Here is a 19,436-nt window from a genome sequence, read left to right as displayed (position 1 = left end):
GCAAGAACCAATATTTACAGGATATTGTGTGAGGAGGTGCAGTCCATCCACTCCCCAAGAGATTCCGAACTTTATCCACAGAAAAATAAAGCCAGACCATCAGAGAAATGCATGGTGGAATGGTATGATTTTGACCCCTAATAGGATGACTTTCACTAACTCTGGGATTTAGAACATTTTTTTTCTAGCAATGAGAGACACTGGAGACTCTTAAAAAATAAACTTACTTGATAAGTAGACATTTTAAGACATTAAACTAGTAAGAATATGCAGGATAGACGGGAGAGGAAAAACGAAAGGCAAAAAGATCAACTGAACAGCTGTTTTAATGCCCCAAGTAAAATATCACAAAATTCTGAAGTAGAATGAGACTGTGAAGAAACAAAAGGATTAAAGAGACTATACTATTAGTTGATTACTTGGAAGTAGATCAGTTAAAAATGCCTGATATTCTGCGTTTAGGAAACAGTGACAGTGACATTTTCAGTTTGAGGCAATAACTTTTCTTATATAACTAAAGGTAGGTAAATTTCAAACTCTACCAAAACTTTTAAGACACTAATTTTTAAATTTAAACTCATAATTTAAAAAATAAAAGTTTCCCAAATGAGCTAAATTTAGAACGGCTGTAAACTGTACTCCTCCAAAAAATGTCATTAAGTTTTATCTCAGTTTCATCTCCTTTAGTGGGGGAAAAGATAATGGCAAGGACAACAAAAAGGAGATATAACAAACACTGTGTCCGAAAAGTAAATTCTCTGCAGAGTAGGAACTCATACACTGAGCTATATGTTTTAAGTATCAAGTTTGAATTACATGTTTCTTATCCATGAATTCTTACCCATGGATTGTTTCTTTCAGTGTTAGGTCTTCGTTCACTAATTGCAGAGGCAGACTGAGAGAAGTTTAGGGCAGGCATAACCTAGGAGGGAAAGTGGCTATGCAGGGAAATGTAGGTAAGAGGGAGGAAGATGCAAGAGAGAAAGCGGGACAGAGGAAGACATTCAAGGTGCCTAAATCTTGCTGGGAGAATGTCAGCATAAAGATTTCTAATGAGAAATTATAAAGTCACTAAAATTCTAAAACTTATGTGGAAAATATACACAAGAGACAGGAACACTCTGAAATTGGTGCATAACAGAGTAAGATGATTCCTAGTGAATAATAAAACACTTAATAGGTCTATAATAAGTAGAAATTAATATTGGTGCATTAAGAGAAAGACAGACCAATAGAACAAAAATGAGAATCCAGAAATAAATACAACGGCGTATATAAATTAAATATATTAACAGTGGCATGTTAAATCAGTGGGCAAAATGGATTACTTAATAAATGGTTAAGACAACCAGCTACTCATTTAAGAATAAAGTCCCCTACTTCTTGACACCAGAATAAATTCCACACAGATGAAGCTTTTAAACATGAAAAGGCAATTAAAAAAAAAGTATGAAGGAGTTCATTTTGTAATCGGTAAGTATGAGAGGTATTTCTAATGAAGACACAAAACCCAGAAACTATAAAGTGAAGATTAATAGATTTAACTACATAAAATTTTTAAAAGATATCTTGCACGGTCAAACATAACCAAGTTCAAAGACTAGTAACACACTGGGAAAACTTTTTAATATGTCAGACAAAGAGCCAATTTCTTTATGATATAAAGAATCCTTATGAATCAATAGGAAGTAATTCAGGTAAAACATGAGCAAAAGGCATGCATGAATGGGGCTGTTCACACACACACAAAAAATACACATGACTTTTAAACATATAGAAAAGTGTTCAATGTCATTCAAAATCAAAGAAGTATAAGTTAAATTTCAGTGAGATTCACTGATCTCTCTCTGATACTTAAGAAAAGGCCTTTTTAAGTTCTCCTGATCAGAGTGTAAACTGCTTGCAGGGTTACTTGGCAAAGTCTATTAATTTCAAATTTTGACCCAGCTAATTTATTTCTAAGAATTTATCCCACAGGTATACTAGTACACTTTCACACAGTCATATTTAAAATGTCTACTGCAGCATTATTTATATCAGCTAAAAACAGGAAAAAAAGATATTCGTGGGTTAGGAACTCACTAATAAATTAAGGCAATAATATAACGAAACCCCTGGAAGCTGTTAAAAGGACAAGGCAGATCTATGTGTACTGACAAGATGCAATCTCTAAGATATAGTGTGGGCGTGAGAAAGCAAGATGAATAGACCAGTGTTTATAATATGCCTCCTTTGTTTTAAATGCTGATTGCTGTAGTTGTCATGTGAATAGTGAAGTGATTATGATGATGTATGAAGGTCAGAAATCTTCCATTTGCAGTCAGTCAGAGAAAGACAAATAAATAGTGCATGGTTTCATGTAGATGTGGAATCTAAAAACACTGAACTCACAGACCTAGAGAGTAGATTGGTGGTTGCCAGGGGCAGGGGATGGGGGTTGCAGTTAACAGGTGAATGTGGTCAAAGGGTACAAATTTCCAGTTATGAGATGACTAAGTTCTGGGGATCTAATGTACAATATGGTGACTATAGTTAACAATACTCTACTGTATACTTGAAAGATGCTAAGAGTGTAGATCTTACAAGTTCTCTCCACACCAAAAAAAAAAGCATGTGAGGTGAGGGATGTGTTAATTTACTTCACTGTAGTAATTATTTCACAGTATATACGTATATCAAGTCAACATGATGTACACCTAAACTCACACAGTGTTAAATACCAGTTATGTCTCAATGCAGCTTGGTGGGGGGGGTGGAGGGACTGTTTGTCACTCCAAGAATCACTCTCAATCTTTCTGCACCCTGCTCTCAGCTCCACGAAGCAGATACATCGAGAAATCCTAACCCTCTGACTTCACACTGGGTTTAACCAATGGGAGTCCATGGCAGGAGTTTGGAGGAAGGGTGAAGCGTTAGGTCAGAGTATTCATTTTCCTGGTTCTCTCCTTGTGACGTTGCGTCAGTCTGGCCATGTCCTTTGACTGAAGGTCACGTCTCCTCTCAAGTCTGCCCTGTGTTACACTCTAGACGTCTGCGTTCTCTGACCTCGCTCTCCCCTCCTCCCTTTGAGCTGAAGAGTGGGGCCAGCTCTGCTGCTAGTGCTGGGCTGTTCCTACATGATCCCGTGCAGTCCCCTACGTGCCTTGTAATTAACCATTTGTAAATAAGCTTTCTTCAAATTATCTTACAGTGGTCAGCTCTTTCTTCTTGGCACTCTGATACAAGTAAAAATGGAGGAAAAAATATATATGTACATACACACATACACCTAAAGAAGACATAAATATTCTTGTATGTGAACAGAATATTTCCAAAATAAATACTTTAGATCCTATAAGCAGTGGTTTCCTTGAGTAGGACCTGAGATGAAGGGAAAGCTTATATTTCACTATATGCCCTTTTGTATTACTAAACAAAAGTTAAACCATAGGTGCTTATTATTTTCTCTATTAAGACAAATTCCTCAAATTGAAAAAAAATAAGGAACCGGTTTGGACCATCCACATAATGACACAGCTAGAGCAGGAGAACTTCCCAGGTTTCTGCCACCATGTGAAAGGACCACATCTGTATACATGTGCTCCGCATCCTGTCTCCTCGGGCTTTTTCAAGGACATAACGCACTGAGTCACTATTTTCTCCAGAATTATCAACTTTTTCCTCTCCTGAATCATTCCCCTCAATACACAGCCATTCATTTCACCTAAAACAAATCTACAAAACTCTCCTTTTGCCTCCATATCCCCCTGCAGTCCCTGACTGGATTTATTTATTCATCTGATTTTTTTTTATCCATTTATCTGATCCCTTTAACAGCCAAACTTCTTCAGTATTTCTTTAAGCAAGTTCTTTCCACTTCAATCAGCTCCAATATAAAATCCACTCTCATCTGTCCACAGAACTCCTTTTGTCAAGGTATGCACAATCCAGTTCCCAGCCTATGGATGTACTTGAACTCACAATATTGGTCTGAGCTGAGCCCCATTTCGTGGCCCCACCTAAACTGCCCTGACTCTTAGATGTTGGGGTTCTTTGCAAGACTCATCACTTGGTTCTGTCTAGAATGCCTCCAAGCTTGAATCTCGAGTTGAGAGTTCAGAGCAGCGTATCTAACTGGCTCCTTGACATACCCACTTGGGTGTATCAGAGGCATCACAACGTTAGTGTGACCAGACATATATTTTGATTTTACTCCTAACTTTCTTACCCCCACTGTTCAATCTCATCCTGTCACCTTCTATCCTGTCACTCACATCAGAAAACTGGAAGGTGTTCTTTCTACCACTTCTTCATCAATCATTAACAAAGCTTCATGAATTAAGCTTCGGAAACTCGCCTCAAATCTGTCCACTTTTCTGTGTCTCTACCACCCCAATTCAAGCCACCATCACCTTTTTACCTGAATTACTTGTTTCCTTACTCCTCTACCCTTCTCCATTCTTGCCTTGCTTGAATTCACCATCAACAAAAGGCCAAAGTGATCTTTAACATCATGTCACCCTACTGCTTAAAACCCTTTGATGGAGTCTCACTTCACTTTTGAAAAACTTGACCTTCTGCACAATCTGCTCTCCTGCTTCTCTGCTGCCACTCATATCATGCTCTCCTTCCTCTCCCATGTTCTAGTGACATCTGCCCTTCTGTTTCTCCAATGGGCTCTTTCCTTAGTGCCTCTACACACACACTGCCTTTTTTCTAATGCAGCTTTTCATCAATTTTACACACAAAAAATTTCTTGTTTCCTTTAGTTCTCACCTTAAATGTAATTTTTCAAAGTGGTCTCTTCTGACTTTCCAGTCTGAAGTGGTCATCACCCTTATCTTCACCACCATTTTTTTTTTTTGCTTTCTTTTTCATCTATCACAGTTTCTAATTATATACCTATTGGTTTTTTTGTTTGTTGTGAGGATTCTCCATTGAATGATATCTTCCATGGTGGTAGGGACTATGCCTGTTTGTTTACCACTCTTTATCCATTGCCTAGAATTCTGTCTGGTATTGAGTAGGTGCTCAGTAAATAATCATTGAATGGATTTTGAATAAATGAATATCAATCAGTTTGACTAGAAATGGCTTTCAGAACCATTTTACTAGTATATGAATGCATAGAAACAGGGAATGTCTCAGGCTGCTGCATTTTAAGCAAGTTTTGGATTATCTGTTCCATTTCTCTCAAATCCATCATATAAACATTATACCATTAAACAATAAGTTAAATTGTCTGACCAAAGGCTTTACATAATTTCCACATCTACCAGAATGCTATTTCATTTATAGATGAAAAAATAACACATCTAACATAAGCCCTTTAATCTGAAAATTAGTGAAGACTTTATGTATTGCTATAACTGCTAGAATAGCAAGTCCGAACTTGGAGAAACCCAATAGTCAAGCAAAGATATTATACTTACAAGTTAATCAATTTACAAAAAAATACCAAAAGAATGATAAAATAATAGTTAATACAAAAATGAAGCCCCATAAATTTACAGGTTTCTTTTATTAAAGAAAGTAACAGCATGAGTAACTTGAAAGGATACTATAAAATTGTATTGTTATTAGATTAGGATGATTAAATATTGTAAACAAAGTGATATTATTAATAAAGTTACCATGAAAACAATAGTTAAATTATTTTACAGTTTATGTTTCCAAAGGAATACAAGTAGTTATCATTATTTTTAAAAAACTGATGTAAGTTTAACAAATAAGAAAAATTTACACAAAAAATAATACTATTTGAAGGACAATGTCTTTTTTAATGGGTTCACCACTTCTTACAACCCAGAAATCAAACTGAAAACATCCCCTTAAATAGGCATCACTGCATTCTTATCTCCAAACATTCACTAACAAAGAACATTTAAAATGTCCTGTTTTGGTGTGATCGGGTTTAAAAAGTAGCATACATGTTGAATCAATAGTCTAAAGAATAGGGAGACACAAATGGCTTCTAATGGTCTATACAGAATGCATTCAATTAAAGAAAATTCTCCCAAGGCAGAAATATATAACTAATAGATTCTTGTTTTCTAGATATCAATATGGCAATGTTTTCACTTAAGCTACATACACATACACAAACACATATACACACAAACAAGCTAGATATGGTTAACTTGTTTAAGATGTCTATTCAATGCTGAACTTGTAGCCAGGAGATTCAATAAGGTTTGCACCTCCTCTCCTCTAAAATAATAAAAACAGTAACCAGTGAAGAACTGAATTAAGGAAGAGATTCCATTATTACATAATTTGTTAAATGAAGACACCCATGACTCTGGAACACATAATGCTCACGGCTTTCCTAAGACAGTTAGACATTTGGCCCAAGACTTTGAAAACCAAAACTGACCCTGTCAAGCCAGAGGATCTGATAAATTTTTTAATGAAACAGCAAAGCAAAAAGGATGAGAGTCTGCTCAAACACTGGTAATAAATCCATTGCTCTATGCTTGAGTTGAGCAATTTGTGTACCATGTAGACATGTTCTAAATTTTTTAAAAAGTCAGCAGTCTAGAAATGAACTCAGATCTCCTACAAGAATAAACTATTCATGTATATACAATCTCTAGGAGGGACTACTGTCACCAGTAATATTGAAAAGAGCTGTAGATGGCAGAAAACCTCAAATGAAATACATATTAGGAGAGAATTATTATAATTAAGCCTCTTTACCATGCAGATTGTTTATGCAGTCTCAGATATATAATGTTATTTCCACTTCCACTCTTAATGTTAAAGATATTTTAATTTTTGTTTCAAACATGAAGTTAATAAACTACTAAATTTATGATTCCATGAAATTATCATAATATGTGTGTGTGTTGCTGTTTTTTTGGATTTTTTCATTCTAAAATTATCATCTGTGTATTTCTGGGTTATAAGAAATCTCAAACCATTGAAATAGAGTGGTAAACGTTTAGATCTAGAAAGAATTACAGAATTCCTTGTTTAATCCCTTTATTTTATAGATGAAGGAACTAAAAACTGGAAATTCAGTGAAATTAAGTAGACCCAAGGTGACAAAGGATATTTGTGGCATAGTCAGGTCTTGGGCACAGATGTTTATCTAGTGCTTTTTAAATGCTACATAATTGTCTTAAGTAACAATAGAGAATCATAGTTGCAAACTAGAGATCTTTGGGAAGCACATAATTAACAAATAATTCTTACTTCCCCTTTTTTGGGGAAGTAAGAAAGAAACAGAGTACATATTTATTGTCTTTAAACAACTGGAATGCCTGGATACAGTCTCTCCAATGTCTGGCTCTATCAATTCTTTTATTTTTTTTTCTTTTTAAAAACTGGATCCAAGTAGATATACTATATTTATACAGATTTTTAGTATCTGTACAAGGAAGAAATGAGATGAATATTTCTGACATTATTTTTATAGCTGATTCAAAACAAATAGTGTAGTAAATGATTTCAACAACTGCTGTGGTTTTGTTATTACCCTCACTGTTTAACTTATTATTATTACTTTTTCTGAAAAACATGCTAGTCTCTTTGAAAGGCAGCGTTTGTTGTAAATTGAGCTGGTCAGAAGTCTCTCTGTCGGAAGCAGTTTGTGACAGATATAGTTTGCAAAAAGGCTGTATGTAGATTTTGACTCTCTAAGGAGTACAGAAAAGAGACTTCGCTAATGGAGATGGGGATTTGGAAAATATTTGAGGGGAAGAAGGCAATTATCATTTAGGAAGCCAGAGGATACTTGATTAAAAGTCCCATGACATAGGGTTTTGTTTTATCCCATGATTATTTTACTGTACCTCAACTAGATTCTAAATATCTTTAGGTTGGTATTTGACACATAAGACCTGTGTCAGCCCCTGAGACATCGTAGGCCTTCAATAAGTGCATGTTGATGAATTACTTAATCAAAGCAAAACCTGTAAGAAACTTCTCATCTATTATAGATGTTCCAGCACAAAAAGAATCAAAGAACTTTCAGATTGTAAAAAGTTAAAAAAAGAAATCTGTTCTTAACACTTCCTTCAGAGATACACATAATTCTGGGCAAACATAACATTCTAAACAGCTTTCCAAAGGTCTCACAGCTTGTTACTGCCAGAAATAAAATTCTCAGATTAATATCCTCAATCCTTGTCTTCTAGTGTTCACACTTGTTTCTTTTCTGTTAAAAAAAGATAGAGGATCCCAGGGCACATCTGATATCATAAATGTCAATATCTCCCCTTGATATGTTTACTAGAAGACAGTTTCCAGTTTATTACCCACTATTATCACCATTTATGTTAATACTTGGCTAAGCAAGAGTATAGAAATAAATCATTTCAAATTTCTTCTCATTTAAGAACTTTCACTTGTCTATAGAAGTCCTGGGTAGCATTCTGTAGGACGACTATCTCATTAATTTGATTTTGTTCCAAAATAAATTGCTAAAGATTGTCCTATTTGTCTTTGTACAGAATTGAATATATTGTTATCTTTAGGGTTCTATTTGAGAATTTACATTTTACCTAAGAATGAAGCTGGCAGTGTAAGTAAACTGACTAACATTATTAGGGGTTGGAAAATGAAATAGTTTCCAGAGACGATGTCTTGCAGGTTCACTGAAGAATAAACTAATGAGAAGTAGGCGATAGTTTAGGTCTTATTTATAAATGGAAAGAACACTTGCTGAGCGCCTTTTATGTTCCATGCAGTGCACGAAGCACCGGGGATTCTAAGGGCATGCGGTAAAATCAACACACTGTCGCACGCGGCACTGCAGAGACACCGACAGGATACTCTGGGAGGATGCACGGTGGCTGTGCAGATGATGCTATGGTGGGGGTGCGGTTGCTCATCATCAGGCCAGCTCTTTGGAAATGCGGCTTGAGCTGCTTTCAGGATGAAGGAGAGTTAAGAATCTAAGAAGTCACTCCTGGATGTGAGAACAGCACGGACAGAGATAGGTAGGAAGGCTTGTAACAGCCTGGTGAATCGCGCATGTCAGGAATCTATCATTGCTGGAAACTTAAGAGCAAAACTGGGAGGGGTAAGGAGGTAATTTCATTATTTTTATATGTGACTAATAATGACATTAAATGTTAGACAGATGTTACATTGTTCTCCTTCCTAGAAGCTGACTCTGCATTCACCTAGACACTGTCACTTCCTAACTAGGCACTCAACCTCTATTTCTAGTTTTAAGTTAAGAAATCAAGATTGCACAAAGGATGTGATAGCAGGGCTATAATCACTGTTCTATGATAGATACCATAAAGTTATTTATAACAACATTATAAAGTTGTTACTATGAACTCATTATTTTGCTAATCTTCAGTTCACTAGAAACAGAAAAAAAAAATAGTAAGTCAAAAAACAAGTCATTCACTGTTCAACTCAGATTTGGAGCCAGGAAGAACCCTCACTCAACATTTAAGAGTATAGGGTGGGGCTTCCCTGGTGGCGCAGTGGTTGAGAATCTGCCTGCCAATGCAGGGGACACGGGTTCGAGCCCTGGTCTGGGAAGATCCCACATGCCGCAGAGCAGCTGGGCCCGTGAGCCACAATTACTGAGCCTGCGCGTCTGGAGCCTGTGCTCCGCAACAAGAGAGGCCGCGATGGTGAGAGGCCCGTGCACCGCGATGAAGAGTGGTCCCCACTTGCCGCAACTAGAGAAAGCCCTCGCACAGAAACGAAGACTCAACACAGTCATAAATAAATAAATAAAAGAACGTGAATTTCTTTAAAAAAAAAAAAGCAAACTGGAAAAAAAAAAAAAAGAGTATAGGGTGAAGAGAGGTGGAAATTACGGAGATGTTTACAATTTTTTTCAAATCCACAATAATAAAATTTCAGAACACCCCAAAGCTGAACCACTTTCAACAAAATAAGTCATCTCAAATGAAATAATTTTAAAGAAAGTAATAACAATGAAAATCTAACTGTTTAATTAACACGCACTTGATTTTATAAATGGTCATGAAATGATTTGGCATGCTTAATTTTAATTACAAACAGCTCATTTCTGCGGACTTATTATCTCACTTAAAAGTGGTCTGATTGCCCTATAGAAAAACTGATAGGCTGTAATTTGCTTCTGGTTAGAGTTTCTTGATCCTGCTTTTACTCTCAAGTTACTATGGCATTATCATTTATGTCAAAACTGTTGAGTCTTTCTCAATGTTTCAGATTATTAATAAACTATGGGTTTTTAGAGGCTTATGCCTCAGGTCGCAAAAGTATATCCCCAAACTTAATTATTCAAGCCTAAACTTGAGTTTGCCACCAAGTATTTTATTTCAAAACAAAATTTTTTTTTAGTGCTGATTGTTTTTGTCACTGCTGCAAAGCAGATCTCACAAGTATTTCCTTTACAAGTGGAGTGACAAGTTTCCATTGTATGTGTACATATTAAAAAGCAAGTGAAAGTCTTTAGCATTTCCCTTCTATGTACGTCTAGGAATTCATTTTTGGTTTACCATGACTGAGGTTAGTTAGCTCAAGACATACCACAGTAATAGAAATCCCTCCAGATCCCCCCATGGAAAACAGCAAAAATTCTGCTCCAAAGTAATAATTCAATGTAATTAGCCAAGCAATTGACCAAGTACAAAAAATCAAAATTTCTGCTTGAATGTCCTAACCAGATATAGAACACCGAGGTCAAAATTCAACTTCACAGCCCTATATGTAACCAGCTGCCCTGACTCAGACCAGGTAGGATTTTATGGTTAATGCTGATGAAAGCCTCCCAAATAACCCATTTCCTCTTAGGTGTAACTCACACAGGGAATGAAACTGCAAAAACAAAAACAAAGAACATTTATGAAAATAATGAGGGCACTGGTTCTTCTCTGATGGGGAAAATCTGATCTAGGTGCATTCAAAGCCCAATTTCAAAAGATTAACTTCAAAACTAAAGTTGGTTTAAGGAAAAATTTAAACCAAATTGTAAAGCAAAACAAAACAACAAGAGTAAAGTAGCTTTTCTGCATGTATTCAACTGATGCAGTCACAGAGTGGGTAGGAGTTGGGGTGGGAAGGTGGCAGTTCTGCCCAGCCTCAGTGAAGAGCTGCCTTTCACGGACCCCACATGGTGGGTGTATGGGTAGATGCCTACTCACATCTGAATAGGCGAAGTGGCAGGGATAATTGACTCACAAGGATCCTCCTGCTTTAGAGGCAAAAGTGGCCTTTGGTGGCATAAAGTAAGTCTGCACATGCATTTTTGCTGGGCACATACAATTGAGTCCTGGCCCCCCGTGTGGAGCATCATTACAGACCTATCTTTTTCACCACACACCAGGGTACTGGGCACAAGGGATTTTCTAGGGCAGCATATTAGTTTCCTATTGCTGCTGTAACAAATTACCACAAACACACTGGATTAAAGCAACACACATTTATTATTTCACAGTTCTGGAGGTCAGAAGTCTGAAACGTGTCCAGGGAGCTGCACTCCTTTTGCAGCTTCTGGGGGAGAATTCGTTTCCTTGCCTTTCTAGCCTCTGAGGCAGCCCGTGTTCCTCGGCTCACTTCCTCCATCTTCAAAGCCAGCAGCACAGGATCTTCTCTCCGCTCTGATTTCTGCTTCTGTCCTCATAGTTCCTTTTATCTTCTCCCCAGCTCTAATTCTACTGGCTCCCTCTGAGAAGGACATGTGATTACACTGGGCCCACTCAGGTAATACAGAATAATCCCTCCATCTCAAAATCCTTAATTTATTCACACCTGCAAAGTCCCTTTGTTATGTATGGTGACTTATTCGCAGGTTTATCAGGATGTCATTGTGGGAGCCATTACAGTATTCTGTCTACCACAAGAATTCTAATGTTTTGAAAACCCACATAATATATTGTCAATTGATCCATTTTTGATTTTATAAGTAAAATCAATGGGTCATTCTCAGGACTGATTTTTATGTCTAATTTCCTCCCAAATCCATACTCAAGTTAAATTGCAGACTCTTGATGCCTAGGCTCTTAAGCAGAAAGAAATGACTACCTATTGAGATGCTGCGTTGTAAACATGCTAAAACTCTCTAGTTGCTTCTCTCTACCTTACGAATTAGGGCATTCTTACTTTAGGGCTGAATGCTGCATAAGCATGAACCAATCCTAAGTAAAAACAAACCAATTATATTTATTTGTAACCTCCTCATTGCTTAATATCAGATAATCAAGCCTTACTAGAAATACTGAACAAATATACAACAAACAATTCACAACAATGTTGTTTCCTTTTTCTTCTCTTAAATGATTCTATGATGATAAATACAAAGCATTATAATGACAGAGTAGATATCTTTATATTTTATGTCAGCGGTCCCCAAACTTTTTGGCACCAGGGACTGGTTTTGTGGAAGACAATTTTTCCACGGACGGATGGGAGCAGGGGGTGGGGATGGTTCAGGAGGTAATGCAGGCCATAGGGAGTGATGGGGAGCATGGACCACCACTCACCTCCTGCTGTGGGTCCCAGTTCCGAACAGGCCGAGGACCTGTACAGTTCGGGACCTGTTTTAGGTCATTTACATATAGATTTGCACACAAATGATAATGAAGCAGTAAGGACAGGATTTCATAAAATAACTCAATCTAGGATGCCACCTGAAAGTTTATATTTACAAAAATTTATAAGTAATAAAAATAAGGTTAAAATGCTTTTTAAAATTTAAGGTTTAGCTGTCTATATGTCTACACATTTGGCACTGTTTCTGCTATACTGGATAACTTATTTTACTGGAATTTATTGTTATGCTCATTTCTTCTACTGTCACATGTATGATTTTATATATACTAAGGCATGATTATATACTGTTAAATAGCAAAGGACTCTGGGTATCTTTTTACTCGTATGTGCTAAATATGAACAATACGCTAAATCATGAAAATACTAATATTTTGCAATGTTACAAGGAGCTAATGAACCAGATATTTATTTAAAAGGAGTTTTTCTTTGGTTTTAACAGAGCAGGGAATCCTAATGGGACAGGTAAGACAAATTAATATGTGAAATACTCATATGCCTATTAAATTGGTAACATGTCAAATATGGATATGTCTTCTCTGGCTATCTACATTATCTGCAAGAGGAAGTCTTAGCAAGGTGCAAAATGCAATAGACATTTGCAGTCCATTTGTAATGAGCATATTTCTTTCAAAGAGAAATGTGAATGTAAGATATAGAAGCGTGCCTCAGGAAGAGTCTCATGCATTCCTTGTCCCCTCAGGATGTCTGCGGGTTATTCTCTCATCTAGTGTGAAGCATCAACTATGCAGATCTGCAAGGTGGTCTTTTTTGGCAACCTACAACCATATCTGTCTTTTGTCTTGCGCTTGGTCGGTTGCCTGTGATGATTATCCTGGCAGGACAGCGGAGCTGATCTCTACATCTTCTTTCAGAAGTGGACTATATAGTATCATCTGAGTAAAAGTTACAGATGAGACAGCCTGTACTTCAAGACTTGGAGGAAACAAATGCAATAATGTAGTTTCTTAGAGCACGTCTCAGATTAAAGGCATAGATAATAAGGCTTTAGATTAAGAAAAATATTTGTTTAAGAATGAAAAGATTGAGGTATGACCATCCAGAGAGTTTGATAGAAAATGAGAAAATACAATCTGGCTCTTGGAATGAAGGAGACTCTTCCTCCCTTACCCCAAGGGGCTTGGCATTTTTCTTGTTTTTGTCTGTAAGCTGTTTTTAGGGATTCAGGCTTGAAATCACAAACGTTCTTCGCTCCTTTATAGATTTGATTCCTCAATAGCCAACCTGTGAGCCCATCACATCAATTCTATTTCGAATTGATTTTGCATATACCTATGTTTTTCCCTGTTGTCACTATTTTGAGAACATAGCTTCCAACAATGTCCAGGACATCCTCCTCACTTCCACCCCCTACCCTGTACGGTAGGCAGGTTTCTAAAAAGCCCCTAACTAAGGATGTCCTGCCCCAGTTCCCAGAACCTGTGAGCATCATATCACTCCCACGATCACATTATGTTCTATGGCACGCCTGACTTTAGGATGATCCAAATGGTGTTGGTGTAATCATACGGTCTCTGAAAAGCAGAGACCTGTCTCCTGCTGGTGGCAGAAGAGGAAGTCACAGAGATTCAAAGCATGAGAAGTCAACCTACTATTGGTGGCTTGAGGATGGAGAGAGCCACATGAGAAGGGACTCGGGTAGCCTCTAGGAGTAGAGTAGCCTTGGCTGAACCCAGCGAGGAAATAGTTCTTAGTGCTACAGCCACAAAGAACTGAATTTTTGCAACAATCCTGAATGAGCTTAGAAGTGGGTTTTTCCCCCTCAGAGTCTTCAGATAAGAGCCCAGTTGAACCAACCTTGATTGTGGACTTGTAAGAGCCTAAGCAGGGAACCCAGCCAAGGCCACATGGACTCCTGATCTATACAAACTGTGAAATAATAAAATGTGGGTTGTTTCAGGCTGCTGAGTTTGTGGTAGTTTGTTACACAGCAATAGCAAACTAAGCAAACTAAACCATATTCATCAGCTTGGTCTTCAAAAAGACTGCTTATCTTAACATTTTTTGTGTGTAAAAATCTACAAGCCTTCTCATGGCTTTGGATCAAATTCAACACCTTTATTCTGATTTTAAGACATTCCATTAAATTAAGCCAAACTTCCCTATCCTACTATATTTCTTACTAAATTTTTTTTACTATTCTTAAATGAACATGTTCCCATAACACATTGTTGAACCTAATCTCCTGTTTTTTATATTGCGTTATAATTTTCTATGTATTTATCTGTCACCCCATTGAACTGAACACTAATTCCCTGAAGATAGGAGCATTTTTAGGGGCTCTTCATACGCTCAGAATCCAGCATGCCTCTCGGCATTGGTAGGTCTCAATCCCACTCATGGATGAGCCTTAACCACACGGAAGCCAGGCCAGATCTTTACTGTCCTTTGACCACACCTGCCTCTCTGCCTTTCCTCATGCACCTTCCTCAGCTGGAATGTCCTGTGTTTCTTCCACCGTCTAACAACATGTTGAGGGAGTAGTCAACATAGAACATTAGTTGAGGTAAAAAGCTACTCTGGGGCTTCCCTGGTGGCGCAGTGGTTGAGAATCTGCCTGCCAATGCAGAGGACGCGGGTTCGAGCCCTGGTCTGGGAAGATCCCACGTGCCGCGGAGCAACTGGGCCTGTGAGCCACAACTACTGAGCCTGCGCGTCTGGAGCCTGTGCTCCGCAACGGGAGAGGCAGCGACAGTGAGAGGCCCGCGCACCGCGATGAAGAGTGGCCCCCGCTTGCCGCAACTGGAGAAAGCCCTCGCACAGAAACAAAGACCCAACACAGCCAAAAATAAATAAATAAATTAAAAAAAAAAAAAAACCACTCGAAGAATTTTAAAAATCCAATCAAAAGCACAATTTCAAATTAAGTGGCTCAAATACTTTTTCCCCTGTATATCAGCCTGATATAGTACAAATAAAAAGTGATAGTAAGAAACTATTTTAACATACTTACATGATGAAGAGAATGCTAAATTTTGCAAAAGGCAGTTGTACTTGTTCACTGGACATGTTATTAAGCATAATTTATGTGTGGAACTGACCTTCGGACTGAACCTGATATACAGACTGTAATTACATTACATTAGCTAGATCACGGAGGGATCAGGTCTCCCTTGAATAATGCCTGATATATGAGCACTGGAGAAATGCTGTTGAATGGAGAGAGGAATGGGAAGTAAGGAGAAAGGGGAAAGGGAGGGAAGAGAGAAGGAAGACAAGGAAGAAGGAAGGGGAATAAGGAACTAGAAAAAAATAAGAAAAAGGATAGAAAGGGAGGGAGAGAAAAGAGGAGAGAGGGAGGGAGGGAAGAGAGAAGTACAAGGGAAGGGGGCGTGGAAAAAGGACAGGAAGGGATGCTCCTCGGCCTCTTCTCCTGCTCCTCTCCCCCGCAAAGACTACTGCTCAGCCCTAGAAAAGGCTTGTCCAAGACATGCCAACTTCCTTAGGTCTTAAAGCTTCCTATTCACCCCAGAACTGTTTTCTTCCTGTAAACTTCTCCCCGTTAAAAATCCAAACAGGAATGCCTTCCCCAGTCCCCACACCCCAGGAAGAATCTGAGCTATTGTTGTCCCAGTTTCCTTAGTACCTCCTGTCTCCTGGAGAGTGAAGTGTAGACTTGGGTTAGAAAACTGCTCTCATTCTTTCACAGCAGTTGCTTCACTCATCTGTACTCTCCCCATTAGAATGCCATCTTCTTAAGGTGGGAAATTGTCTAATTCATCTTGTGTTACTAGACCCTTGCATAGGGCTTGGTTCATAGGAAGCACTCAATAATTCTATAAATTGCCACTTCTAATTCTCACAACTAACCATGTGAATTAGGCACTATATTCCTCATTTTACAGAAGAGTAAACCTAGATTCAGATTATTTAAGTGACTTGTCCAATATCATCAGTATAAGTGAGGCTGAAAATCATTCTTTGGTTCTCGCTAAGATATAAAATTGAGAGAATAATTCTGAGAATTAAAGAAAGAACTATGAAAAGCCCTTCAGTGTGTTTTAATTATGAATTTTTTGAGAAATACATTCTTTCTACGTATATATAGTAGGAAAGTTAAAATTCATGGTAATTTATGAAATAGGAACTTAAGACACATCATTATCTGTTATGTGTTATCTAAGAGAACTGATTTACAATACTAGAGCAAAAATAAATTTTTAAACATTCTATAATTTAAAGCATTTTGCAGTTAAATCAAACTTATATAACTTTACATCAACAGAGGATTTATTTTTGCTGTGTTCTTTCATATATCGATTCAATAAATATCTCCTTACCATATATGCTAAGCATCGACTCTGTTTAATTTTACCTTACTTTTACACTTGTTAAAATATTGTCCAACACCATTTATTTCCAAGTCAAACATGGAATTTTCTTTGGTGATTTTTTAGGGTTTTTTTCAATCTTGGATTTTGCTTATTTTGCAACACGATTTCTAGTTTAATTGAAATATTTATTCAGCAGAGCCAGAGCTGCATTCCTCTCGTTTTATGAATTGCCATCATTTATACAACTCTTTCCCCTCTTCTATTGAATTATATAGTATTTTGTGATTGTCATTGTTTTTAGAATTATGATACGGGTCATATATTCAGTATATAGTTTTATATTTGAGCAAAATCACAACTACATTAATATTGCCAGGACAGTTTCCCAACAGGGCTATGATTTCTGTATTTGCCCTCTAACTTCAAGAACACAACAAAATTTAATTTAAGGATTTAAAATCTAAGCAGGATTGGTGCTGCTTCATCAGGGGTGCATTGGATGGTTTATAAATCAAACACCAAAATGGTTAAAAGAAGGCTTCTCCTGTAGGCCATCAACCTTCAAGAAGCCTTAGCTTTTCTTTTCTGACACAAGTGAAGTGAACAAGATTTTAATAAAGTCCTGAGTAGATATACCTGAAGGGTCAGAGCTCAGGATAAAGCTGCCAGCACTGCAACTTTAAGAAAACATCCCGGTGACTTCTAATAACACTGGGTCTGCCAGTGCTCATTGTGCAGGATCTGTATTTGAAAATTCCATTTGAGAAACCAATCCCCCATTTGACCGGATCATGGTTTTTAATCTTCTTTTTGGTGTGCAAGAGTTGACTGCATGCCCTGTAGAATATGGTTCTCATGACCTCAGGAAATACTTTCCTGTAGTGACAGACAGGCAGCCCTATCCTCAACTTTGACTTTCTGATCATCCATTTCATTAATACTAAGTGCTCGACATCTTCTAAAAGTAGAAGAAACTTAATGTCACAGAAGTAGACAAGGTTCACCAAAGCTTCTATTCCACATATTTTCATTTTTGTCCCTTAATCTCTCTTCAAACTGTTGTAAGTTGAATAACCCCTGAAATTGGGAATTGGTGACATACAACAATAATTTCCATATCTATGTATGCACTAGTAGAACAAAAGTAAAATTATCACCATAAGCTTAACAGATGTTATAACTCCCACTTAATAGTGAGAAAAAAAGATTTCAAAAAATTAAATAGTTTGCTCGAGTTACACCAGTAATAATTAACAGTGCCAGAATTCACTGTCTTCAGGTCACTCAGTTTAAAAAACTCATGTTATTTACAATCTGCAAGACGTATGTCTACATTTCTGACCTCATCATCTCAATTTAAATCAATTACATGAACAAATAGCTCTTTGGAAGCTTGGATAACATTACAGGTAGAAAAGAAAAGCTCAATTTAAACTATTTCAGAGCATAGAAATAGAGGAAAACTTCCAAATTATTTTCATGAAGTAACTTCAGCAATGACAAATCTGACATAGATTTTACCCAAACAAAACACAAGCAAAGACAAAAAAAAAATTCAGACCACTCTCACTATGAGTATCAACACAAAAGTCTTAAATAAAATATTAAACAGAATTCAGTAACACATTATAAATAATATTATATCATGAACAAGTGCGGATTCTTCTAGAAATGCAAGACAATTCAACAGTAGGAAGTCTAATGATATGAGTCATCACATTAATAGAGCCAATGAGATAAACAATATGATCATCTCCAGGAATGTTGAAAAGGAATTAGACAAAATTTAATACCAGTTCTTTAAAACAAACAAACAAACCCAAAAAACGACTCTCTATTAAATAGGAATTAAAGGATGAATACCTCTTTAACATGATCTTATGTATGTGTACTTATATCTGTATGTATTTTTTTGTTATTATTTATTTATTTATTTTATTTATCTTTGGCTGCGTCAGGTCTCAGAAGCGGCACTCGGGATCTTCGTTGAGACCTGCAGGCTTCTCTCTAGTTGCGGCATGTGGGTTTTCTCTCCCCAGTTGTGGTGCGAGGGTTCCAGAGCATGTGGGCTCTGTAGTTTGTGGCACGCAGCCTCACTAGTTGAGGAGTGCAAGCTCAGTAGTTGTTGTGTGCAGGGCTTAGTTGCCTCGAGGCATGTGGAATCCTAGTTCCCCGACCAGGGATCCAACCCGCATCCCCTGCATTGGAAAGTGGATTCTTGACCACTGGACCACCAGGGAAGTCCCTCTTTATGTATTTTTATGTCCATGTCTCCAAAAGCCAGCATCTATCAAAAAGGACAACAGTAGAGAATTCCCACTGGAACAAGATGATGCTGCCCACTATTTTCATCGTGATTTAACATTATATTGCAGATATTTAACAATAAAAAAAAAGCAAGTAGAATCCTGGACGAGCCCCACCACCACCAAAAAAAAACCAAAAAGCAAATAGAGGCATACAACTTGAAGATAAAGACATAAAACTACCTCTATTTATAGATGATATGACGATCTGAAAAACTGAGAAAGATCAATGGAGCAACTACTAGATACAAAGAGATGATTTAATCACATAGCAAGGCATAACTTTAACATACAGAAATTAATAGCCCATATATAATTAAACAAAAACAGGTTTGAAGGGCTTCCCTGG

The 19,436-nt window shown here is 37.3% G+C and overlaps 1 protein-coding gene and 1 long non-coding RNA gene across 4 annotated transcripts in view; one reads left to right on the top strand and one right to left on the bottom strand.

Annotated features, from left to right (window-relative positions):
* Positions 1–19,436, bottom strand: part of CNTNAP2 (contactin associated protein 2) — a 2,074,761-nt gene that overhangs the window by 811,051 nt on the left and 1,244,274 nt on the right. The gene's annotated exons all lie outside the window — the stretch shown is intronic.
* LOC309632721 overlaps positions 9,742–19,436 on the top strand; it is a 34,705-nt gene continuing 25,010 nt past the window's right edge. Inside the window, exon 1 of the long non-coding RNA XR_014247031.1 lies at positions 9,742–19,417. This is a non-coding gene — a long non-coding RNA (uncharacterized lncRNA). The remainder of the gene's footprint in view (positions 19,418–19,436) is intronic.

Source organism: Balaenoptera borealis (genome assembly GCF_965194805.1).
Source record: "Balaenoptera borealis genome assembly, chromosome: 7".
NCBI classification, from domain to species: Eukaryota; Metazoa; Chordata; class Mammalia; order Artiodactyla; family Balaenopteridae; genus Balaenoptera; species Balaenoptera borealis.
Note: the sequence above shows the minus strand (reverse complement) of the source record. Positions and strands in the feature narration are given on the sequence as shown.